Source organism: Balaenoptera acutorostrata, chromosome 6, assembly GCF_949987535.1.
Source record: "Balaenoptera acutorostrata chromosome 6, mBalAcu1.1, whole genome shotgun sequence".
Classification (NCBI taxonomy): domain Eukaryota; kingdom Metazoa; phylum Chordata; class Mammalia; order Artiodactyla; family Balaenopteridae; genus Balaenoptera; species Balaenoptera acutorostrata.
The window spans coordinates 7,850,547-7,877,155 of record NC_080069.1 but is presented as its reverse complement, the minus strand read 5'-3'; the positions used below and the strand labels follow the sequence as shown (position 1 = coordinate 7,877,155).

Genomic DNA, 26,609 nt, shown 5'->3' with positions numbered 1-26,609 from the left:
CCTGAATCCCAGCTCAGTTTTCTGCCTTCAGTTCAGCCAGAAGTGGCCTTCAGTCCTGGAGCCGGAGCTTCACACATGCTCATGGCTAGGGTAACAGGCTCGTGAACCCATAAAAGAATGGTGCCTCCTGGGCTTCCCTGGTGGCGCAGTGGTTGAGAGTCTGCCTGCCAATGCAGGGGACACGGGTTCGAGCCCTGGTCTGGGAAGATCCCACATGCCGCGGAGCAACTAAGCCCGCGAGCCACAACTACTGAGCCTGCGCTCTAGAGCCTGTGCTCCGCAACAAGAGAAGACACCGCAATAAGAAGCCCGCGCACCGTAACGAAGAGTAGCCCCCGCTCACCACACTAGAGAAAAGCCCGCGCTCAGCAACAAAGACCCAACGCAGCCAAAAATAAAGTTAAAAAAAAAAAAAAAAGGAATGGTGCCTCCTGCCAGCAGAGGGAATGTGACCTGTAGGAGGCCGGCTTCTAGCTGTCAGCAATCTGCTGGTAGCGCTGGGCCAGAGGTCCATCAGGAAGCCGAGGGCAGGAGGACAGGCTGAGCTCAAGCCTGCAGCCAGCCATTGCCGTGAACCAGCACATCAGCTCAAGCCCAGGGGCAGGAGGGGAACCAGGGTCTGTGTGTCTGAGACAAGTCTGAGTTAATCAAGGCAAAAATATCTGTGCTCTGTTAGCAAAAATATCCTTGCTCCCTTTTACGCTTTGCTATTTTCTTGCACTTTAGGTTTTCACCTGAGACCTCCCCTCCCTTTAGATTCAGGTAAAATGGATGGAAAACTTCCATTTTGACGGTCTTTGGATGTTAAAGGTGTCCCTAGATGTTGCAAATCTCCAGGTGAAGGAGGATACTGGGGGAGGAGGGCGTGCTTGCTTTCTGAAGACGTAAAACTCCACCCTTGTTCAACTTCTTTATTATTTTATTTATGTATTTATGTATTTATTTTGGCCACACCGTGAGGCATGGGGGATCTTAGTGCCCTGACCAGGGATCAAACCCTCACCCCCTGCAGTGGAAGCACGAGGTCTTAACCACTGGACCGCCAGAGAAGATCCACCACCCTTGTTCCATTTCTGAAGCTCACACTGAACCTGGTGAGTTTAGTAAACCCTCCTGGAGATTTAGGGATAGACTGTGAGGATGGGCAGCCGGAGGTCATGAGGTGGAGGAGGGCTGTACCTTGCAGAAAGGCATCCAGAACACGAGGCATCTCCTTCCAGAAGATGTTCTTTGCAGACCCCGCCGTGCTGGATTTCATGTCGCTCCGACCTCTCCTCTCTCCTTCCCTGCCTCACGTACAGCTGCCTGCCCCCTTCTCTGAGGTCGGGGTCCTTGCGGACATTCATCCACCCCACAAGGTCTCATCTGTCCCAACCTGGCCTAGCTCAAGATCCTCCCTGTATCGGTTGGAGTTCTGGGTTCAGCTGTGCTCTCTCTTTTTAATTTCGTTTCTCCAGGAAAGTTCCTTTTGGAAATCCCAACCTTGCTCAGCTGCACGAAGCGGGTCAGGGCAGGACTGCTGTGGGGCTGAGCGCGCGTGGAGACTCCACGTTGTCCTGGCCTCCCAGGTTCCAGGTGCCCCAGGGGAGCCCAGCGGCGGGAGGCGGGTGGAGGTGCAGCTCCTTCGTAGTTGGCACGAGTGAGGCGCTCATGCTGCAGAAGCCCTCCCAGGCAAGGGAACATGTTCCAGACACACCTACCAAGGTTGCCCTGAAGATTTCTTCAGGTTTTTTAAATTTATTTTTTATTTTTTATTTTTGGCTGTGCCACAGGGCTTGTGGGATCTTAGTTCCCCGACCAGGGATTGAACCCAGGGCCACGGCAGTGAGAGCGCCAAGTCCTAACCACTGGACCGCCAGGGAACTCCTCAGCTGTTTTTTTAATAGACAATTTTTTAGAGCCTGTTGAGGTTCACAGCAAAACTGATGGGACGGTACAGAGATTTCCCGTATAGTCCCTGGCCCCGGCAAGCATACAGCTTCCCCCGCTACCGCCATCCCCCACCAGATGGTACATTTGCTACAAGTGATGAACCTACATTTGAACATCATTATCGCCTAGAGTCCACGGTTTACATTAGGGTTCACTTTTCTTTTTTTTTCTGTGGCTGCACTGGGTCTTTGTTGCTACGCGCGGGCTTTCTTTAGTTGTGGCGAGTGGGGGCTACTCTTCGTTGCAGTGCACGGGCTTCTCACTGTGGTGGCTTCTCTTGTTGCAGAGCACGGGCTCTAGGCGCACGGGCTTCAGTAGTTGTGGCACGTGGGCTCAGTAGCTGTGGCTCGCGGGCTCTAGAGCGCAGGCTCAGTAGTTGTGGCACACGGGCTTAGTTGCTCTGCGGCACATGGGATCTTCCTGGACCAGGGCTCGAACCCGTGTCCCCTGCATTGGCAGGCAGATTCTTAACCACTGTGCCACCGGGGAAGCCCAGAATGTGAGTTTTGCAACTCACAAACCTGATGCCAGATCCAGGCTCTGCCACTCACTCACTGTGCGAACTGGGACAGGTTAACTGATGTCTGTGAGCCTCGATTTCTTCTGCAAAATAATCAGAGTGGTTATAAGGGTGAAAGAGAGTATCCCAGGTACATTCGTCTGCTCAGCCTACTGCAACAGAGAACCGCAGACTCGGGGGCTTCAACAACAGAAATTTGCGTTCTCACAGTTCTGGAGGCTGGAGGTCTGAGATCAAGGCGTCAGCAGGGTTGGTTTCTTCTGAGGCCTCTATCCTGGACTTGCACATGGCCGCCATCTCTCTCAGCCCTGTGGTGGTCCCTTCTCTGTGCTAGAGCACCACTCTCTGTGTTCCAATTTCACCTTCTCATAAGTACACAGGTCAGGCTGGATTAGGGCCCACCCTCAAGGCCTGGCTTCATTTTAACTTAATCACATCTTTAAGGGCTCTATCTCCAAACACAGTCACATTCAGAAGTACTGGGGATTAGGGCTTCAACATATGAATATTGGGTGGCGGGGGGAACACACAAGTCAGCCCATAACACCAGGGAAAGCTTCTAGCCAAGTAGTGGCCTCCACAGGTCCTCATTATTATGAGACCCTGCCATTTCTTTCCCCAGCCTCTTTCTCCCTGCTCCTAAATCTGGAATGTTTTTGTGCTTTTGATAAATTATGCAGGGGGTGATAGTAGTATTTTTCACAGAGCTTAATAGTAAAAACTAATTAATAGCAAGAAGAGAGGAAATGTGAAAAGCCTGCTCAGCATTGCTTTACGGTCTACCCTCAGGGACTTCCCTTGGGCTAGTCTTACTAGTAGAGAAATTGTCTGCTGGTTCTGAATATGTGGAAAATGTGTTACTCCCAGGTCAAAAACATGCTGTGGTTACAACCCACCTCTTGTGCCTTTTGTGATGGGCTGTTTGCTGCATAAATGAAGAAAGGGTGTTTAGAGGATATTTCTGCATCCACATTAGTGGAGCCTTTTTGGTGAGGTCTCTCTTAGTAGCATTTTTTTTTTTTTTTTTTTTTTTTGGCCACATTGCATGGCATGCGGGATCCCCAACCAGGGATCGAACCCATGCCCCCTGCAGTGGAAGTGTGGAGTCCTAACCATTGGACCACCAGGGAAGTCCAGTAGCATTATTATTTATTTTTATTGTCCTTGAAAAAGTCTAAGTAACCTTAAAATTGAAAGGCACCTCAACGTGATTGAGGGCCTTGTACGTGCCAGGTACTGTCCTGGATGTTGGGAATACAGAGAGGGTCTTGACAGGCTCTCTGCTCTCGCGGAGGTCAACTGTTTACAATAGCCCATACATCCACTGCCAAAGGTTACAAGGCAGTAGTACTTTCTATAGGTAACTTGAACCCTGGCTGGTGGTCACCGGCCTTGTGCCTGAACAGTGAGGGTGCCAGGATGCTTGCTACCTCACCAGGCCTCCCTGACGTCTGAATACGGAGTTAGATCGCTGTCCTACTTGCCCACCGCCCCCCCCCCCAGGTTCAAGTATCACTTTCTGCCCAGGTGAGGCTGCCACATCCTTTGATTTGGGCCAAATGGCCTCGATTCCATCAGCTCATGCCCTTGGGATTCGGTTCCCAGACCTGACCTCATCCTGGTCGGGTTTCTTACCATTGACCACTATCTCCCTGAAAGCATGGCCTCCAGAATGGACCCAACCCAGAGCAGTGCAGTGCCTGGGGTGGGATGGGGGACAGCCCTCCCCACCAAGACCCAAGGGCCATTTTCTCCACAAGCAGTGCAGTCATGGATGGTCTCTCTAAAGGCAAGAGTCTTTTTTCTCAAATTCCTAATGTTCAGACTCTTCATTAAATCACTTGACTTCTCCCTTCTCTGCGTTAGAGTTAGGGTTAGGGTTGGGTTAGGGCTACATAATCAAGTCACCTGTCTCTCATCCCCTTTATTGTTATGAATGATAATGTTCATTTACTTATAGTAATGTTGACCAGCTATGGTGTAACAAAGGCCTTGCCTTAAATATATTATGGATTTCTAAGAGCCTGACCTGTGGTTTGAGCTGCAAAGAGGATGACAGGTATGCCTTTGTCTTTCCAGAACAGTCCCAGGTCGCCGTGAGCCCAAGGACAGGCCAGCCTCTTTTGCTTAACAGCAGTCATTGAAGCAAATTCTTATCTCTGGGTTCCAGAGGAAAAGGACTTTGGAATTCGCAAAGACAGATTTTAAAATATATGCTATACATACATAACAAGTAAATATAAATGATAATAGTAGGGAATTCCCTGGCAATCCAGTGGTTAGGACTCCACAGTTTCACTGCCAAGGGCCTTGGTTCAATCCCTGATCAGAGAACTAAGATCCTGCAAGCAGCGAGGCATGGCCAAAAAAAAGATAATAATAGTCTACATGCACTTTCAGTGCACAATGTCATTCAGTCTTTACATCGACCCTGTAAGATCTTTTAACAGATTAGGAAACTGAGGCAGAACAGTGAGGTAACCTGTCCAAGGACCCAGAGCCAGTCAGCACTAAAGCCGGGACCAGTAACCAACGCCACCAAGGGCCCTCCTAGAGCCAGGTGCCGGGAGAAGGTGGCGGGCAGAAAGCAGGGGGGCCCCAGAGCGCAGCCCAACCGGCTGGTGGCGTTTTACTGGGGAGCCAGATGAACTGTACTTCAACACACACAAATACACACGTGTACACACACACCGCAAGCACACACGTCACACACCACACACATACCACACGTACACTACACACACACACACACACACACACACACACACACGTCCGTGTCCGGCAAAGGAGGGGGAGAAAGAGAGCAGGACTGGGGTTCTGACTGAGAGAATCTGGGACAGCTTTACCAAAGTGACCTCTGAGTTAGATTTTGAACGACAGTAGAGTCTGAACAGGAGGAAGGGACTTGGGCAGCAGAGGCCGCAGATCCCTCCAGGCAGGGAACAGCAGGAACAAAGCTTTGGGCTGAGGGACAAGGCAGGCACAACCTGAGGAGGGCTGGGTGTGGCCTGGGGCCTGGGGGAGGGGGCTAAGCAAAAGACGCTGGGGCCGGGGCTCTGGTGAGAGCCAGGGGTGGTAAGGGCTGCGAAATGAGGCCAGGTCCCCGCTATGGGCTGAATTGTGCCCCTTCCCAAATTCATCCGTTGAAGCCCCCGTATCTCAGAGTGTGACCGTATCTGGAGATAAGGTCTTCAAAGGGGTGACTGAGTTAGAATGAGGCCTTTAGGGTGGGCCCTCATCCAATCTCACTGCTGTCCTTATAAGAATAAAAGATGTAGAGACCAGGCAGAGGACACAGAGGGGAAAAGACCACATGAGCACATGGTGAAAAGGAGACTGTGATACTGTGATATATAAAAAATATATATTTGGTCACCCAGATGACCAAAATATATTCCTCATATATATTTGGTCTCTGTCCACAGTTCTTGACTCACAGCTCCCCAAACCCTTGGAACTTCCTAAGGCTTGAGAGTGATAGATGTTAATGAGGTGACTTTTGGATCCCACCTAAGGATGGGGGCCGGTTGCCAGGGAGACCAACCAAGTGACTAGAGGGTTGGAACTTTCAGTCTTACCCGCAACCCCTGGGGAGGTGGGTGGGGCTGGAGGTTGGATCAGTTGCCATCACCAATGATTTAATCAACCGTGCCTATGTAATGAAGTATCCAAAAAACCCAAAGGGATGGAGTTTGGAAAGCTTCTGGGTTGATGAACACGAGGAAATTCAGGGAGAGCCGTGTGCCTGGAGAGGGCATGGAAGTGCCCCATCTCTTCCCATATACCTTGCCCTGTGCATCTCTTCCACCTGGCTGTTCTTGAGCTACATTCTTTTGTAATAAGCCAGTCATCTAGTAAGTAAAATGTTTTTCTGAGTTCTGTGAGCTGCTCTAGCAAATTAACTGTGTCTGAAGTGGGGGAGAGGGGCAGTCTTGTAGGACTGAATCCTTAACCTTCGGGATCTGATGCTATCTCTGGGTAGACGTGTTAGAATTGAGTTGAATTGTAAGATACCCTGGTGGTGTCTGAGGATCGTTTGTTGGTATGGGGGACCACCGCCTCCCCCCCAATTAGAGTTGGGTTCAGGAACCTAATTTAGTGACCATCCGTAAGCCAAGGAGAGAGGCCTCAGAAGAAACCAACATTTCTGACACCTTGATCTCAGAGTTCCAGGCTCCAGAACTGTGAAAAAATTAATTTCTATTGTTTAAGTCAAGAAACTGAGGGTGGCTTCCAGCCAAAGGCCAGCTAGGAACTAAGGCCCTCATCAGTCCAACAGCCCCAAAGGAACTGAATCCTGCTGACAACCACAGAAGTGAGTTTGGAAGTGGTTCCTCCCTGAGCTGAGCCTTCAGACGAGACCTCAGCCTTGGCCAACTACAGCCTTGCGAGAGAGCCTGAGCAGAGGACAGCAAAGCTGTGTCCAGGTTCCCGACGCACAGCAGCTGTGTGACAGTAGATGCGTTTTAAGGAATGGTGCGCTAATGTTACTTGGCGGTAGGTAAATAACACAATCCTGAAATAGCTCTTTGAGATGGAGGCTGGAGTTTATTCTGGGCCCAGTTAACACTGGCCTGAGGTAGACTCCTCGACTGTACCTGGAAACTGGAGTCTCCTGGGATGAATCACCTCTCCACTGACTCTCAAATTCCTCATTGATGAAATGAGAAGTTTGGACAGATTTCCAAGGTCTCTTCTGGTGCCAACTTTCTACGATATGATTAAGAGGCGACAGCCAGCACACTTGGGTTGCTTGGCTTGTGGCAGCCCACTGACGCCTTGCTTAAAAGCCAGTGTTGGGCATTTCAGAGTTTTGCAGAAGGCAGCCAAAGTGGGTCAGATAGTATCTCCCAAAATTCACGCCCTTCCAGAACCTCAAGAGTGTGACCTTATTTGGAAGGAGGGTCCTTGCAGATGTAATTAGGTTGAGATCCTACTGGATTAGGGTTGGCCCCCCCAAATCCAATGACTGGTGTCTTTGTAAGAAGAGGAAGGGAATTCCCTGGTGGTCCAGTGGTTAAGACTTGGTGCTTTCACTGCTGAGGGCCTGGGTTCGATCCCTGGTCGGGGAACTAAGATCCCACAAGCCGCACCACACAGCCAGGAAAAAAAAAAAAAAGAGGAGGAGGACACACAGAGACACACTGAGAAGAAGAGGATATGAAGACAGAGGCAGAGTTGAGAGTGATCAGCTACAAGCTAAGGAATCCAAAGACTGCCAGGAGTCAGCAGAAGCTATGAGAGAAACAAGGAAGGATTCTTTCCTAGACCCTTTGACGGGAGCATGGTCCCGCTGACACCTTGATTTTTGGACTTCTGATCTCCAGAACTGTGAATGAATAAATTTCTACTGTTTTCAGTCCAGTTTGTGGTAATTTGATATGGCAGCCCTAGGAGACTCATACAACAGTATATTTCTTTTATTTATTTATTTTTTAATTTATCTATTTATTTTTGGCTGTGTTGGGTCTTCATTTCTGTGCAACGGCTTTCTCTAGTTGCGGCGAGCGGGGGCCACTCTTCATCACGGTGCGCGGGCCTCTCACTATCGCGGCCTCTCTTGTTGCGGAGCACAAGCTCCAGACACGCAGGCTCAGTAGTCATGGCTCACGGGCCTAGTTGCTCCGCGGCATGTGGGATCTTCCCAGACCAGGGCTCGAACCCGTGTCCCCTGCATTGGCAGGCGGATTCTCAACCACTGCACCACCAGGGAAGCCCTATTTATTTTCTTTTAAATTTATGTATACTATACAGAAGTCATTGATATTCTTGGAATTTTCATGAAGTATAGATATTCCACTATGTAGCCATGAAGAAGGATGATTTTGAAGATTTTTAGGTACTATCATAAACAGTTTTCCAAATTAAGGACAGAAAGCAGAATTATGTACAGTGTGATTATGACTGGGTAAAAAGGAGACCCATTGCAGAGGGAAAGCTGAAATAGTAGGACTGTGGAAGATTTTCTCCCTTTTAATTTTTCAAAATTCTTTAATATGTTTATATTCACTTCTGTGGAAAATATTATAGGAAAATTGCATAAAAGGAATCCAGATTTTAAGAGTATGTGAAACATGTAGGTGATGGAACATAATAATGACTTGAGTCTGTGACCCCACTACCCACCTCTGGAATAACAGTGTTAGCCATGAAAGTACATCACCTGTATACTTTTTCCCTATCTACCCCCTCCCTCCCAGAGGTAATAAATATTCAAAGTTGAACTTCTATCACTATTTTACCTTTTTAAAAATAGTATTGCTGTGAATTATGAATCTGTAAATGGTAATTGTTCAGTCCTATTTATTTTGAGGTTTATTAGAATGGTGTACATCCTAGTTTTGTGACATGCTTTTTTGGTTCAATGTTATACGCCTAACATTGATCCATATTGATTTATATAGCTGTTCTTCACTCAGTTTCGTTGCTGTATAGCCTGCTTTTCAAATGTATTCGTTTATGGCTTTGTCCAGGTATTTGGGAATAAAGGAATACAGGTGGGGAAAAAGGAAAATCAGATTTTGAGACAAAATTTTCAGAGAGCCAAACTCTGCACACAGGGACCTGTGGCATGATTTGACCAAGTCATGGTTGTTTTCTTTCCTCTTTCCCTCCCAGTTTGCGTATTTCCTTGCCTGCTGCCAGGACATGATTTCAGAGGGTTGCGTGCTTACCGGACCTGAGCCTGCCCAGCCCGGCTCCCATTTCAGGAAGACCCAAGGGCAGAGCCCCTGGACGGCTCAGGGCAGGGCGCAGACCTCACGGCGCAGTGAAACTCCGCTGCTTTCTTCGGAAGTGGTTAGGAAGGGTCTTTTATTTTTGGCATTTTTGCTTCCTCTCTGCAGCTTTGGCCCATGAAGTGACCTCAGCGTCTCCTGACTGTGGAGTCACATGCCTTTCTCTACCTTGGAGTCTGAGCTTTATAAAGCCCCAGCTCTTTGGCAATAGGTAACGTGTGGGCCTGATGTCAGCAGTGTGGACAAGTCTCTCCGTCACTCTCTATCCGTCCATGTGAGCGCAGTGACTCCTGGGGCGCCCCGATTTGAGCCTCCCTAGAGGAACCCACAGCGCACCCTGTCCTCGGACAGGCCCTGACCCGCTAATGACAGCCCTCACGGGCTGCTTTTGTTTACAAAGCCTCCCCAGACACACTCCCACATGATTCCTGCAGCAACCTGCGGGCAGGCAGGCACTCCAAGTCCACTTGACGGAGGGGATGGTCCATTGCCAAGTGGGACAATGGGGTGGGAAAAGTGTGGTCAGAGAAGATGCTGGCATTTATTTATTAAGACTCTTCTCTGGGCCTTGCCCGGCACTGCGTGCTCTGTACACGCTTGACCCTTTAAACAAACTTGTGAGGCAAGTAGTATTTTCATGCTATTTTTTAAAAAAGACAACTGTTATGTTCCTCCCTCCACCCCCTAAATTCACCTGTTGAAGTCCTTACCCCCAGTGGATGGTATTAGGTGGTGGGGTCTTTGGGAGATAATTAAGTTTATATAAAATTAGGAGATTGAGGCCCCCATGATGGGATGAGTGTCCTCAGAGGAGAAAGATCAGAGCTCTCTCTCCAGCACGTGAGGACACAGCGACAAGGCACCTCTCACCCAGACACTGGATCTGCTGGCGCCTTGGTCTTGGGTTTCCAGCCTCCAGAAATGTGAGAAGTAAATGTTGGGTTAGCTACCCAGTCTATGGTATCCTTGTTATTGATTCTGAATTGACTAGGACGATGACCAGGCTCACAGTGCAGAGCGACACAGAAACCAGGGGAAGAGCAGGAACTGAAACTCAGCCCTGGGTCTCAGGTTGAGTGCTTTTGTCCATTGCTAACTACATTATGAGCAACCGATTACACCAAAACTTAGTACAGGCATACTTCAGGGTACTGTGGGTTTAGTTCCAGGCCACCACAATAGAGCGAATACTGCAATAAAGCGAGTCACATGAATTTGTTTTGCGGTGCATATAAAAGTTATGTTTATGCTATACTGCAGTCTGTTATGTGTGCAACAGCATTAAGTCTAAAACAATGTACAGGGAGTTCCCTGGCGGTCCAGTGGTGAGGACTCTGTGCTCTCACTGCCGGGGCCCTGGGTTCAATCCCTGGTTGGGGAACCAAGATCCCACAAGCCGTGTGGCTCAGCCAGAAGAGAAAATAATAATAATAAAATAAAACAATGTACATACCCTAACTAAAAAATACTTTCTTGCTAAAACATGCTAACCCTCATCTGAGCCTTCAGCAAATCACACTCTTTTTGCTGGTGGAGGGTCTCGCCTCGATGTTGATGCTGCTGGCTGATCAGGGAGGTGGGTGCTGGAGGCTGGGTGGCCGTGACAATTGCTTAAAGTAAGACCACAGTGAAGTGTGCCTCATCCGTTGCCTCTTCCTTTCATGAGTGATTTCTCTGTAGCAGGCAATGCTGTTTGATAGCATTTTACCCAAAGTAGGACTTCGTTCAAAATTGGAGTCAATCCTCTCAAACCCTGCCACTGCTTTATCAACTAAGTTGATGTCATACCCTAAATCCTTTGTTGTTGTTTCAACAATCTTCACAGATTCCATCTCAAGAAACCACTTTCTTTGCTCATCCATAAGAAGCAAATCCTCGGGGCTTCCCTGGTGGCGCAGTGGTTGAGAATCCGCCTGCCAATGCAGGAGACACGGGTTTGATCCCTGGTCCAGAAAGATCCCACATGCTGCGGAGCAACTAAGCCCGTGTGCCACAACTACGGAGCCCATGTGCCGCAACTACTGAAGCCCGTGCGCCTAGAGCCTGTGCTCTCCAACAAGAGAAGCCACCGCAATGAGAAGCCCGTGCACCACAACGAAGAGTAGCCCCTGCTCACTGCAACTGGAGAAAGCCCATGCCCACAGCAACAAAGACCCAACTCAGCCAAAAATAAATAAATAAAATAAATAAATTTTAAAAAAAAGCAAATCCTCACCCATTCAAGGTTTATCATGAGATTGTAGCAATTTAGTCACATCCTTAGGCTGTACCTCTAATTCTAGTTCTCCTACTGTTTCCACCACATCTGCAGTGACTTCCTCCACTGAAGCCTTGAACCCCTCCAAGTCATCCATGAAGGCTGGACTCAGCTTCTTCCACACTCCTGTTCATGTTGATATTTGGACCTCTTCCCATGAATCACAGATGTTCTTAATGGCATCTAGAATGGTGAATCCTTTCCGGAAGGTTTTCAATGGACTTTGCCCAGTTCCATCAGAGGAATCTCTATCTATGGCAGCTATAGCCTTATGAAATGTATTTCTTAAGTAGTAAGACTTGAAAGTCGAAAGGACTCCTTGATCCATAGTCTGCAGGCATTGTGTTAACAGGCATAAAGACAACATTAATGTTACTGTATGTCTCCATCAGATGATGGGTGACCAGGTGCATTGTCAATGAGCAGTAATGTTTTGAAAGGAATCTTTTATTCTGAACAGTAGGTCTCAACATGAGCTTAAAATAGTCAGTAAACCATGCTGTAAACCTGTCATATCATCCAGGCCCTGTCGTTCCATTTACAGAGCACAGGCAGAGTAGATTTAGCATAATTCTTAAGGGTCCTAGGAGTTTGGGAATGGTAAGTGAGCACTGGTTTCAACTTAAAGTCACCAGCTGCATTAGCCTAATGAGAGAGTCTGTCTGTCCTTAGAATCTTTGAAGCCAGGCATTGACTTCTCCTCTCTAGCTATGAAAGTCCTAGACGGCATCTTCTTCCAATATAAGGCATTTCATCTACACTGAAAATCTGTTGTTTAGTGTAGCTGTTATGGATTCCAAGCTCGCACTGCATTTAGGCCCCTATAGGACAATGATGGAAGGGAAACTGCCCTGCCCTGGGAGTGGATCCTGGCTCAAACTGGGTGCCCTATTGGGTCTTAGATCACGATACCAGACCAGGTCCCTGTGTCCCAGGAACTAACACAGGATTTTCTAATTGATCCCTACAAAGAGGGGGAGCCAGTACCACAGCTTCCTGAGCCCCAGTGTCAGGAACTGGGGCTGAATGGGAATGAGAGGCAGTGGGAGGGGTGTGTATATTGGCATAACAGCTAGAGCAGCTGGGACAGCCAGCTTGGCCAGAGGTTGGAGCACCATATCCTAAACCTTGTTCCCTTTCTCTTCTTCCTGTATGACAGATTTTCCCTTGGGTTTCTTTTACCGTAAGGTGACAGTTGTCTGACTTTTTCCCACCCAGATATAAGAGCACAAATGCTTTCACATAGAGGATTTCGTCATTCTTCCTCACGTCTTCACAGAATAGCTACAGAGCCACTCAAGGCCACCGTGAAACCATAAATAGCAATTGATCATCTCTAACCATTAAAAGGACGCCTTTTTGCCTTGGCATCAACCAACTGGGCTGAATTCTGGGAGGCGGCTTTTGGTGATTTTAGGAACCAAGTGGAAACTTTCTCTTTTCCCTGGGAATGTCCCACTTTTGGAAAAGAGCAGACAGGTATTTTGGTTCTTTTCCTCAATTTGACATCAGTCTGTAAATGGAGAAATGGTACCAAAACAAAATGAAATAAGAAACCCAAAGAACAAACAGAAAACCCTAAATAAACCCTCAAGTTTTGTCTCGGGGTTTTACATATCACAAGAACCGTCAACCCAACCCCCATGCAATGTGACTCCTTGGCCAGGCCAACAATACAGGAGACCACAAACAATGTAATTAACAGAGCAAGGGTGACAGTACATGATGCACAGGGTCCCAAGATAACCCTGCCTAAGCCACTCCTAGAGATCCTAACAGGCACTATAGTCACACATTGTTACGATAAAATGTCATCTTCCTGTCAGTCATGGGTTCATAGCTGTAATCAGACCACTTGTCCAAAATGCACCCCAGAGGACCTTCTTTAGGGATAGTTGAAACGTTCCCCAATTTTTTTTTTTAATTTTATTTATTTATCTATGGCTGTGTTGGGTCTTCGTTTCTGTGCGAGGGCTTTCTCTAGTTGCGGCAAGCGGGGGCCACTCTTCATCGCGGTGCGCGGGCCTCTCACTATCAAGGCCTCTCTTGTTGCGGAGCACAGGCTCCAGACGCGCAGGCTCAGTAGTTGTGGCACACGGGCCCAGTCGCTCCGCGGCATGTGGGATCCTCCTGGACCAGGGCTCGAACCCGTGTCCCCTGCATTGGCAGGCGGATTCTCAACCACTGCGCCACCAGGGAAGCCCAGTTCCCCAATTTTTAAAGACCGAAATACCAGACAAACAAAACACAAACGGCACACACAAATGCTAGCATCCAGAGAAACAAACGAACTGCTTCACAGATCAGGTACAAGTCTAGCAACCCATTCCTCTCTCCAACAGGGTACCCCACTCAAATACAAAGCAAATTGGCTTATTCTGGAGAAAAAAAGCCCAAAACAGAGGAAATAAAATTTCTGGCCGTACACCAGAGTGACTTACCCTACGGTATTGAGCCTCTCAGCTCCCAGATGTCAATTCCCTGCTCCACTTGCCAAGTGGCAGCCAGCGCTGCTTCAGGGAATTTTGAAGCAAAGAGTCTCAGGACAAGTGTTACCAGCAGCTGCCCGGGCCTTACCAGAAAATTCCCCGATCTGGGCCCTGCAGGCCACAAGCAGCAAGGCTCCTGGCTGGCTTCAGAAGACGGTAGACTCGTGTCCCAAAGAGCCATCTTCCCCTAGTTAGAATTCAGACTTCTTTTATACTGAAAGGGGTGGGAGTAAAGTCCTGGTTCAGTCAGCCTCCAGAGGGGATAGGTTCATTTCTTCCTGCCTGCAGCCATTCACAGGTGGGCCTGGTCAGGATGTTTCCTGGGAGCTAAACACAGGTATTTTAGCTTAATGCTCACTACCTGGGGGGCAGGGTTCCCAGGGACGGGCCATTATGTATCATTTAAGCTTCTGGGAAACATCCTTTTAGTGATTAACTTGTAATAGAATACAAAGGGTCTTCCTTATTACATAGCCACCTTCGTGAATTATCTGAGCTAGATCTCCTGGGTAACTTGCTGCAGCTTCTACATCAGCACTTGCTGCTTCACTCTGCACTTTTACATGGTGGAGACGGCTTCTTTCCTTCAACCTCATGAACCCATCTCTGCTAGCTTCACTTTTCTTCGGCAGCTTCCTCATCTCTCAGCCTTCAAAGAAATGAAGAGAGTTAGGGCCTCGCTCTGGATTAGGCTTTGGGTTAAGGGAATGTTGTGGCTGGTTTGATCTTCTATCCAGACCACTGAACGCTTTCCATATCACCAATAAGGCTGATGAGTTTCAACACATGCCTACACTGGGACTTCCCTGGCGGTCCAGTGCTTAAGACTCCACACTTCCAATGCAGGGGGCACAGGTTCCATCCCTGGTCGGGGAACAGACTTCCATCCCCCCAAAGTTTCCTTGTGCCCCTTTGTAATTCATCCCTGCTTTCACCCTTGTCCCAGGCAACCACTGATAAGCTGTTTGTTACTGAGTATTTTCATTTTCGAGAATTTTATATTACTGGAACCACACAGGGCATTCTCTTTTATGTCTGGCTCCTTGCATTCAACATAATTATTTTGAAAATCATCCATCTTATTATGTGTATCGATAGTTTGTTACTTTTTAAAAAAAATTTTTTTATTGAGGTATAGTTGTTTTACAATGTTGTGTTAGTTTCTACTGTACAGTGAAGTGGAGTTCCCTGTGAGTTTGTTCCTTTTTAAAAATTAAACAATAATAACAGCTTTATTGAGGTACAATTGGCATACAATAAACTGCATGTATTTAACGTATATACTTTGATGAATTTTGACCCATGAATATGCACAATGAAACCATCACATTAATGAAAATAATGAAAACATCCATCACTCCCCAAAGTTTTCTTGTGCCCCTGTGTAATCCCTCCCTGCTGCTTTTCTCTGTCCCCTGCCCCCGGCCCCAGGCAACCACTGATTTGGCTCTAACTATGGATTCAACTACATTTTCTAGAATTTTATATACATGGAATCATATAGTATGGGCTCCTTTTTGTCTGGCTTCTTTTTTTAAAAAATAAATTTATTCATTTATTTATTTTTGGCTGGGCTGGGTCTTCGTTGCTGCACACGGGCTTTCTCTAGTTGCGGTGTGCAGGCTTCTCATTGTGGTGGCTTCTCTTGTTGCAAAGCACGGGCTCTAGAGCACAGTCTCAGTAGTTGTGGCTGACGGACTTAGTTGCTCTGGGGCATGTGGGATCTTCTCGGACCAGGGCTCGAACCCGTGTCCCCTGCACTGGCAGGCGGATTCTTAACCACTGCGCCACCAGGGAAGTCCCTTGTCTGGCTTCTTATATGTAGATTCATCTCTGTAGGTACATGCTCACTTTTTTTTTTTTATTACTGAGTAGTATTCCATTGAATAGACCACAGTTTGTTTTATTCACTCACCATGGATGGAAGTTTGGGTTGTTTCCATTTCTTGGCTATTATAAAGAAAACTGCAATGAACACTTGAGTGCAAGTCTTTGTGTGAATCAGTATTTTAATTCCTGCTGAGCAAATACCTAAAAGCGGAATGGCTAGATCACCTGTAGGTGTATGCTGAATTTTTCAAGCAACTGTCAAACTGTTTTTCTAAGTGGTTATACCTTTTTACACTCCCACCAGCAGTGGGTGAGTTCCAGCTCCTCCGCATCCTCACAAGCACCTGGTGTGGTCATCCTTTAGTGTAACAGTCCAGTGGGCAGGCAGTTGTATCTTATCATGGTTTTAATTTGCTGATGACTAGTGATGTTAAACACTTTTTCATGTTCTTATTGGCCATTCATATACCTTCTTTTGTGAAATGTTGATCCAAGCCTTTTGCCCAGTTTTGAAATTGGGCCATTTGTCTTCTTCTGAGTGAGTGAAATGCAAAGTATAGAGAGTGCTACGAACATGTAAATTATTTGCACAGGGACAGTGCGCCCTGCCTAGTTTTCCTTCTGACTTTTATAGCTTGCTGCCTACATCTAGTGGTGGTGGTGGTAGACGGGAACTACAAGGACCTGGGCAAATGCAGCCAACAGGTCACATGCAGAGGACGGGGGTGGGGTGAGGTTGGCGGGCATCTTATGGCATCATAACCTCTGAAAGAGGGTCCGTGTATCTGGAAAGGTCACTGCGTCTGGGCACCCCTTCCCACTTTTTTGATCTCAGCCCCTATATGGCTCCAGGTTGAAATCCCCTCGAACTACGGACGTACAAATTACCAGGAAATGTGGCTGCAAAGTGCAAACACCAGAGCTTAATCTTATCTCCAAACTGATGTCTGCGTAAAGTCGAAGCAGCCAGGATGTGGGTTTGGTGGTCTTTGCTCTGCTGCCTCAGGGAGGTTTTGTGGATCACAGGGCAATGATTTGCCAGTAATGATGACTGGGGTGAGGATATTAATAATTCTTTACACTTACTGAGCACACAACAATTTATAAAGTCTGTCCTTCACGGGTTCGAGCCCTGGTCTGGGAAGATCCCACATGCCGCGGAGCAACTGGGCCCGTGAGCCACAATTACTGAGCCTGCGCGTCTGGAGCCCGTGCTCCGCAACGAGAGAGGCCGCGATAGTGAGAGGCCCGCGCACCGCGATGAAGAGTGGCCCCCGCTCGCCGCAACTAGAGAAAGCCCTCGCACAGAAACGAAGACACAACACAGCCAAAAATAAAAAAATTAAAAACAAATAAAGTAAAATAAAATAAAAAGTCTGTCCTTGCCTAGTGTCCTTTTTCCCTTTGAGACGGGCAGGGCATAGGTCAGTGTGCCCATTTTACAGGGAAACTGACTGAGGGTCTGACAGGCTGGGAGTGATGGCGGCAGGAGCCCTTCTCCAGCCCAGAGAGGCCTGTGGAGTCCTTCCCAGGGCAGCCTCAGCATCGCATGGCTGTGACGTCCCACAGAGTTCACCCGCTTCAGGGGTACCTTATCTTCTCTCTTTTCCCTGTGGATCCCGCCTTCCCATTTTTATTTATTGAACAAACATACACTGTTCACCGAACAAATAACGAAATGAGAAACAAGTGTACTTACTGGATTCCGAAGCCAGAGAAACCCGAGTAAATCCTATAATCTCAAGGGACCAGTTTCCCCGAGGCTCGCAGACGGGCCGCCGCCGTTCGCGCCCTCTCGTCGTACGTAGATTGGACAGACCCCCTTCTGGAGCCTCACGCTGAAGCCAGCCAAGAGCTGGCGCCCTGGGTTTGTATTCGTTTCGAATTCAGCCTGCGGGTGGGTCCCCGGAACCCCACGAGCCTTGGTCTTCCCGGCGAGGCTCCAGGATCCACGTCAGCCGCCGGCCGCCTTTCCAGTCGCTGCGAGGCCGCGGCATATCCTCCGTTACTGCCGACAGCGCCACCCAGCGGCTCGCCTGGGAACAGTCGCCACCGCCCGGAGAAAGGGACGGGGGTTCTGGGCGCGGAGCGGTGGGGGAGCCCCGCTTTGGTCCCGATCCGCTGGGTCGGATGGAAACCACCCCAGGCCGGGGGGTGGCCTTCTCCCCGTGGAGGACGGACGGCGACACACAAGCCAGCTAGAGCCACCTCCGTTGCTTCTGCTGCCGTGACTTAAGGTTTTCCCCTTTTCCCGTCCCCGGAGTGGGCTCTGTGTGTGCCCAGGGCTGCGACCTGGGGGGAGCCCTGTGCTGGGTCTGTCGGGGGGCGCTCCCGTCCGCACCTGCAGCATTTTCACAGATGCACGCGGCGCGCGGGTTTCTGTCTTCGCCTTCCCCGCAGGACTCCTGGGAATTCCTGTCCCCTCCTGTTCTCCCCCTCCTTCCTCTTTTTCATTAAACGCCTCCGTTTTCTGGACACGCAGGTGTCTGCCGCTGAATGACCCAAGGCGTGCAGTCAAGGGACTTGGGATCCAGACACAGCTGTGCCCCGTGTGAGCATCTTGTCCTAGGGCACGTGAGGCAGGAGAGGCTCACGGTCGAAAACAGAGCTTCCTTGATTGGCTCGCACCCTCCAAGCTCTGCTGTGGAGACCCCTGAGCCTGTAGGTCGGGGGACAAAAGCCCCCCCCCGGCCCCCGCAATCCCAGACCCCATCTTCTGGCTCAGCCTGCTTCTCCAGCCTCACCTCCCAGGCAGGTGGCCTCGCTGTTCCCCCAGAACATTCCCATAATTTCCCACTAGTGTCTCCCCCTGGAAGGCAGCTCAGCTCCCTTGGCCTGAAATCTGCACATCCACACAGGCTCTGCTTGCTCCCTGAGCCTTCACAGACATCTGACAAGAGTCTCTGCCACCAGAGCTCCAGGACCAAAAGCTCATATTGGACGTGTGGACACGGTTTGTTAATTATCTTAATGTTTTTCTAATTAGAAGGGTGATATGTGTGCTGTTCTGTACAAAACATTTAAAGAAAAAGTAAGAATCACCCATTAAACTACTACACTGATATAACTACTATTAATTTTTAATTAGTACATTCCTCTAGACTTACAATTTTTCCTGTGAAAGTACATGTATTTTACAAACATAAGATCATATCTATGAACCATCTTTTTTTTTTTTTTTAATTTATTTGGTTGCATCAGGTCTTAGTTGCGGCAGGCGGGCTCCTTAATTGTGGCTTGCCAGCTCCTTCGTTGCGGCGTGCTAACTCTTAGTTGTGGCATGCATGTGGGATCTAGTTCCCTGACCAGGGATCAAACCTGGGCCCCCTGCATTGGGAGCATGGACTCTTATCCACTGAGCCACCAGGGAAGTCCCTTAACCATCTTTTAATGTGCAAAAGTTATGCTTCTGAAAAAAATAATTATGCTTCTGAACCTAGTTACTGAGCTTCCAGAAAGCATGAACTCCTACTCACCCTTCAAAGCCCAGCCCATGTCACTCCTGTCTGAAGGACTCTCTGATTCACACAGGCAGTGTTAACTGCTTTCTCATCTGGGTGTTGACGACAGCTTGACCATACTTTTACTTCCATACTTATTATCTTGCATTTGGCTATTGGTTTAGGCAACTGATTTCCCCACTTGACTGGAACTCTTTGAGGCTGGGACCCTGTCTGATAGATTTTTGTATTCCTACCTATAAAGAGAGATTATTCTGATACTTGTGAAAATGGTAAGAAAAACTAACACAACATTGTAAATCAACTATACTGCTATTTAAAAAAATGAAAATGAAAAAAATGGTAAAAAAGACTTTATTCAAGACTATTGCAGAGGGGGTTATGACTCTGGCAGTAGGAGTGAGAGACGGGGTTCAACTCCTACTACAACAAGGACAAGTTGGGGAGAATCCACACTTCCACTTCAGGGGGCACGGGTTCTATCCCTGGTCGGGAACTAAGATCCTGCAAGCCATGCAGCCTGGCCAAAAAAACCCACAAAAAACCGCAAGTGGGGATTTCTAGTCAAGGAGCAGAGTGGGGGTAATGGATGGAAAATTACTAAGAGAAAATGTCAAGGGTAGGGGAGAGTCTTGCTAAACTGATCTAACAGGATTCTTGCTAAAGACAGGACAAGGACTTAGATAGCAAGGGTGGGGCATGAGGAACTTGATCAGATACCCAGGGTGATCAGATATCAGGGTGATCTGTTATCAAGGGTGGGGGCATTCTTGCTAAACTGAGTCAAGTGGCCTGGGGACAGGATGGGGGCCAAGGTCGAGACCCAGTTGAGAGGAAGGCTCAGAGGAGCCTGACTGTAATATTTGGTCAAGGAGAGAGTCTTTGTCACAAAACATATCCACTGAGTATGTATGTACTGAAGTAAATATCATGCACATAATTAAAAATAAGCCACTGAATTTTTAAACTACCCTCTAAGAGCAAAACTCATAATTTCCTCTCCAGAGTTTGTAAACTTGAAAAGAAGGAGTTTGGCAACATGCGTCACATCACCCTTGATGCCAGAAGCCCTCTGTAGGACACAGGAGCTTTATGAAGATAGGGGACCCCCAGCCTGGCTTCTATCCTGGTATCTCATACCCCCCAAATCCATTATTTATTCAAGAAACATTTATTGAACGCTCATTATGTGACAGATACTATTGTAAGTACAGAGAATATAACAGAGATCAAAACAGATCCCTGCCAGACTTCCCTGGTGGTGCAGTGGTTAAAAATCTTCCTGCCAATGCAGGGCACGTGGGTTCAATCCCTGGTCCGGGAAGATCCCACATGCTGTGGAGCAACTAAGCCCACGAGCCACAACTACTGAGCCCACGTGCCACGACTACTGAAGCCCGTGGGCCTGGAGCCCGTGCTCAGCAACAAGAGAAGTCACTGCAATGAGAAGCCCGCGCACCGCAACGAAGGGTAGCCCCCGCTCACCACAGCTAGAGAAAGACTGCACGCAGCAACAAAGACCCAATGCAGCCAAAAAATAAAGATAAAAAAATTAACAAACAAACAAAACAGATCCTTGCCTTCTTTGGGGCTTACATTTTACTGGAGGGAACCAGACAATAAGCCAAATAAACAAGTAAAATATATACTGTATCAAATGGAGAAAAACAAAGCAGGGAAGGGACAGTCCCATCCCTAGACAGGGCTAGAAGGACCCCTGCCCTAAGCCCCACACTTTAGAGGCCTGCCCGGCCTCCTCCAGGGGGAGGTGCTTGCCAAGCCGAGGAGGTGCACCCCTGGGAGCCTGAACCCCCTCTTTAGGCCACACCCTGGCTACCCAGAGTCTCAGAAGTTCCTGCCCAAATGGCGCAGGGTCCACATCGAGGGCTTGTACGGATCTCCCTGAGGTCTGATCTTAGCGGCTAGAACGGAACACAGGTGTGTGTACCCCTAAGCCTGCGCTGTGATCAGGAGGTGGCTGCTTGCTGGGGACACAGCTGGGATGCTCACATGTGTGGGTGAGGACCTTGAGGGGCCAGGTGGAAATGGGGGTGGGAGGAGGAAGGAGGGGCTGCATTTTGGGGACCACCATTTTACTCTTGCTGCAGGCTCCACAGATGTTAGGGGCAGGCCCAGGAAGATAAGGAGAGGGACGTTTTTTGGGGGGGGGGAGAGCATCGCTGCAATTTTAGATCAGATGTCAGGAAGGCATCACAGAGAAGGTGATATTTTCCTGAAGACCTGAGGAAGATGAGGGAAGGAGTGATGTGAATATCTGTGGAAGAGCGTTCCAGGCAGAGGAAAAAGCACATGCAAAGGCCCTGTGGTGGGCGTGTACCTGGCATGTTCAGGAAAAGACACCTCAGCCCACGGGGACCTGCCACATTTGTGTCTGTGCAAAACATAACAGGCTGTCCATAAATGTCATATATATATATATATATATTGGCTGTGCTGTGCAGCATGTGGGATCTTAGCTCCCCAACCAGGGATCGAACCCTGTAGTGCAAATGTGGCGTCTTAACCACTGGACCACCAGGGAAGTCCCCATAATTGTTATATCGAGTAAATGAAGGGGTCAGGCTCTTCCTTCCCTGTCCTGCGCCAAAGAGTGCTCCTGGGCCAGCTCTGCTGTCATTCTGATGACCAGGGACTGCTACTCTTCAGGCCAGGATTTCCCCAAGCCTGCTGTTTTCAAGTTTGTTTTTCCAGTTCCCTCGAGACTCTCTCCTTATCACCTCCACCTTCCTGTTTTCCTCTCCCACCCGCACCCTTGATCTCCCCAAGGTCTCCGCACACGTCTGACTGTCCTCAGGGACACCCGGGTGTCGGATGTGGATGCAGACACAGGGCTGAGGTGGGGGGTGCAGGGGGGAGGCGGGGGGGTGCAGGGGGGAGGCGGGGGTGGTGCAGGGGGGAGGCGGGGGTGGTGCAGGGGGGAGGCGGGGGTGGTGCAGGGGGGAGGCGGGGGGGTGCAGGGGGGAGGCGGGGGTGGTGCAGGGGGGAGGCGGGGGTGGTGCAGGGGGGAGGCGGGGGTGGTGCAGGGGGGAGGCGGGGGGGTGCAGGGGGGAGGCGGGGGGGTGCAGGGGGGAGGCGGGGGGGTGCAGGGGGGAGGCCGTGCCGAGGAAGGACAGCCTCAGAGGTCGCTGGACCTGGTCTCAGCCAAGGGGGACGGGGGAACGTGTGTGGGTACTGACACAGATAAGAGGAAAAGGAAAAAAAAAAGGCTATCTGGGGGGACCAATCCTGAGCGTTTCACCTGGCAGGGAGCCTGGGTCTCAGATTTTCAGCTGGTGGCGTCTCAGCGCTGCTGTCACTGCTCTGAGCATCCTACATCCTTGTCGCTGGAGAGGGCCGCAGTCCCTGGGAGGGGGCGGGGGGTAGCCCCCTTTCAGAGAGTGGGCCAGCTCCAGCCCCGGGCCCTCCCCGTCTCCTACGGCCCGGACCAGTCCCCTCACGGGCCCTTGCCACCCTCCTGGGCCCGGGCAGCGCCGCCTGTCCTCCTCTTCTGGCTGGCGAGGTGGTGGGACACCCTCCCCTGTGCTCTAGAGACCCTGCACTTCTTCACTTGGTTGCCCTGACCACTGTGGCCCTGTGAGCTGTGTCTTCCCTTGGTGGCAGAGGCCTAACACGGGGCCAGACACCCAGTGGACATCCAGAGTGTCAGTTCAGTGAATGAACGGGTAGGACGTGAACCCTGAAACAGGCTCCCGGGGCAGTTCAGTATGTCTAAGGGTGGAGCGGGTGCTACGAGAGGGGACACTTATCGCGTTGAAAATGGGGATGGGACTCGGATTTGGCCAGCATCCTCCATGCAGTCTCTGGAGGTCCCCGGAGGGTCGTGCCGGCTGCCTGGGTTGGCAGGGAGGAGCTGGGGAACAGGAGGGGAACATAACCCACGTTATAAAATGCTTTAGCTACAAGGAGCTCAAATTTACCATCTAGCAGGAGGTCCTCCCCTGGGAGGTGGGTGGGACAAGGATCTCAGCACAGATGGAGAAACAGAGGCTCAGACAGGTGACCTGACTTGCTCCAGGTACCCTTGTATCTAAAGGCAGCGTCAGCCCTGACAACCCGACTGACCTCTTGATTGCAGCCTTCTGAGAGAAGCTGAAGCAGAGGACTCAGGTAAGCCGTTCCTGGACTTCAATGTACAGACACTGTGAGATAATAAATACATGGTTTTTTTTAAGTCGCTAAGATTGTGATCATTTGTTATGTGGCAATAGGTAGCAAACACTGATGTACATCAAATAACATGAAAAACTGTGGGAATCATATTATCCAGTTAAGTTAAAGATTAAGATACACTACTTTTAGTTTTAAACATCTTGAACGAAGTCACAAAAACTGTCCTTTCAAAGATGTAGGTAGCTAACTGTCTTTAAATAGTCCTCTGAGACAGACAGAATGTTCTTTGGTTGACGGAAACCACCGTTCATTAAATGAATGTTAAATAAGTTCAAGACATCAGGCCATGGCAAGTTATTGATAAGTTATTTGGGCCAAATACCAACCCCCCCTGAAAACAACAAATTCTGGAATGAAAAAAAAAAAAGTCTTAAAAGCATTTGAGTATGGATATAACAGCAACAAATTATCAGGTCAAAACTGAAGTATAAACAAGTACCTAGAGATGTAAGCAGAATCTGGAAACCACTTTTGCCTTGAGGGCATTTGCTGATCCTGGCAAATCTGGACTTTCCTCTGACAGCCTCATGGGTTGGATAATAGAGGACAGAAATAAAAGTCCAAGCCCATGTAAATTGGAAAGTCTAATAGAAAATTTCTCCCTCAATATGCTGGCATCACAAAGGGCTACATCCCTAGAGTAAGGGTGAACTTGATGTACAGCCTTCCTACTGGGGGTTAGAAATTGCGTTCCCATTGTCTGGGAGGTCCAAGGAACCTTAAGCTTTGAACTTAATTTAAGGCAGCTCTGGAGGTGCATAGCTCCTACATACCTGGCAGAAGCAAGCAAAATCCTCTTTGGAGAATGGTAGTTTGATCCCAGATCTTAAATTACTGCTATAAATATTTTTTCAAGTATAATGAGCAGCTCACAATAGAAGATAAACTGGCACCAAAAGAAAACAAGGTACCATGAGGAGAACCAGCATAAAGAACAGATAATAGAAACAGACACACAAATACATCGCTCTCCTCTCTGTCTGAATATTCCAAGTATATCCCCACAAAAGGTATACTAAATACGCTTAAAAACATAAAAGAGAAGCTTGAAAATATCTGCAGGAAATTTTCCAAAGTGACATAACAGATCTTAAAAGGAACCAAACAGAATGTTTATGAATGAAACATACAATAACCAAAAATTAAAAGTCCAGTGGCTGGAAATAACAGTCCATTAGACACAACTAAGTAGAAGAATAGGAAATTAGCCAGAAGAAATCATCTGGAATGCAACACAGGGAGACAAAACAATGGAAAATGGAGAAGAAAGGGTGAGCGATATAGAAGATAGAATAAGAGGGTTTAACATATGTATAGTTGGAGTCTCAGAAGGAGACAAGAGAGAATAGAAGAGAGACAATCTTTGAAGGAATAATAGTTAAGGAATTCCCAGAATTGGTAAGAGATCCCAATCCACAGGTTCAAGTGTAATAGAATAAATCCCTAGGTGGATAAAGAAAACATATATCCACACTAGACACATCTTACTAAAACTGCAGAAAACCAGAGACAAAGAAAAAAAAATCTTAAAAGTCACCAGAGGGAGAAAAAACAGAGATGATCACACCAGTAATAATGGAATCTAGGAGGTAATCCAATATTTTCAATGTGCTGAAAGAAAATAACTGCCAATCTAGAATTCTATACAGTACAATTTTTTTTTAGGAATAAGAGCAAAATTAAGACATTTTCAGATAAATAAGACCAGAGGAATTTTTCAATATTAGACCCATGTAAGGGAATTCTACAGGCTGACAGTAAAACAATCCCAGATGGAAGGACTGAGCTGCAGTAATAGAGATGCAAGCAAGTGAGTGAAAATATGGGTAAATGTAAATGAACATACACTGTATCAAACAACAATACTAATTTGAAAGAAGAACTGGGAAAACGGACATATATAGCAATAGCACGCCAGCTGGAGGGGTAAGTGGAATTAAAGTGTTATAGGATGTTATACTGTCTGGGAGTGATATACACATATTGTTCAACTTTACACTTTGATAAGTAGTTAACTCTGCATGCTGTGATTTCCAGGGTGATCATGATAAAAATAGGGCTTATAACTTCCAAGGTGGTAGAGGGGGGAAAAAAAAAAAAGGAATGAAATTAATCGAGTCAAGTGATGCCCAGAAGAGAAAGAAAAACAAACTTAGAGCAGCCAAGACAAAAGAAAATCACAAAAGAAGTGGTAGATGTAAACTCAAATGTGTTAGTAATCCCATTAGATGTAAATGCACTAAATGTTCCTGTTAACAAAGGTTTTAAGACAGTGTAAAGTAACTCTGTGTGGACCAGAGAGAGGAAACTAACTTACCCAAGTCCCCAGGGAGTCCGGGGGGGGGGGGGGGGGGGAAGGAGGCAGCACCCTGCTTCCTAGTCCTGTGTTCTTCCAGCCCTACCCAGTCCAATCAAACCCAGTCTCTCAGTACTGAGCAGCCCACTGTGTGCTGGCTAGTGTCAGAGTTTGGAACATACAGATGGGGGGTGAAAACAAAGTTTCTATCCTTACTTATCCTAAACGAGGAACAAGTACGTTTCAGCACGAATTCTTGCATACATCCTTTTTCTAGGGGTTTAGGGTCGCAGCACAACTTCATGGTGGTGGTGGCAGGGGTGGAGACAATTTTGAGGACACTTGTGAAAAAGGTCCCGCCTGTGAGCCCCGAATGTCCCCTGGAGTGGGACCTCGTGAACACAGCGGGGAGGGGGCACTTTTCTCAATGGAAATTCATCAATGTGTTTCTGTCTGCCGCAGTTATCAACGTTGCTATTTCAGTGAGGAGCCGTGGAGCCTCCGCCGGGCTCCCGCCAGACGCTGGGGGTGGGGATGCAGGGCAGCGATACGGCGGGGTCCTCTCTGTCGTCAGAAAACATGAGCTCACGCCAGGGTTTCTGCAGGTCACCGAGATAGCACTGGCTCCCTGGAGACAGGCGTGACCCTCAGGTCGGCTCCTGGTCATTGAACTAAGTGGGCCCAGATAAGGGCCGGATAATGGTAGCCAAACTCCCACGGCCTGGGCAGGCTTCCCCCAGGGCCCTGAGGCCAGAGAGGGGGCAGGTCAGGGAGGGGCCAGTGGGAGGGGGTCCTCAGGAGATCCCACAGGGGCCCGGGCCTCCTGGGCTCAGGGCCTTACTGTTGGTCCGAGCCCCTGTCTCTAGGCCAAACCGTTGTTAGGACGCACGGATGTG

General features: G+C 48.6%; 1 long non-coding RNA gene across 1 annotated transcript; it reads right to left on the bottom strand.

Annotated features, from left to right (window-relative positions):
• Positions 1-323: 323 nt before the first annotated feature.
• Positions 324-17,724, bottom strand: LOC130708326 (uncharacterized). Its single transcript, XR_009008534.1, has 3 exons — positions 17,465-17,724; positions 13,888-14,584; positions 324-2,535 (listed from the first exon to the last, which is right to left on the bottom strand). It is a non-coding gene; the product is annotated as an uncharacterized LOC130708326 (long non-coding RNA).
• Between the last annotated feature and the right edge of the window lie 8,885 nt (positions 17,725-26,609).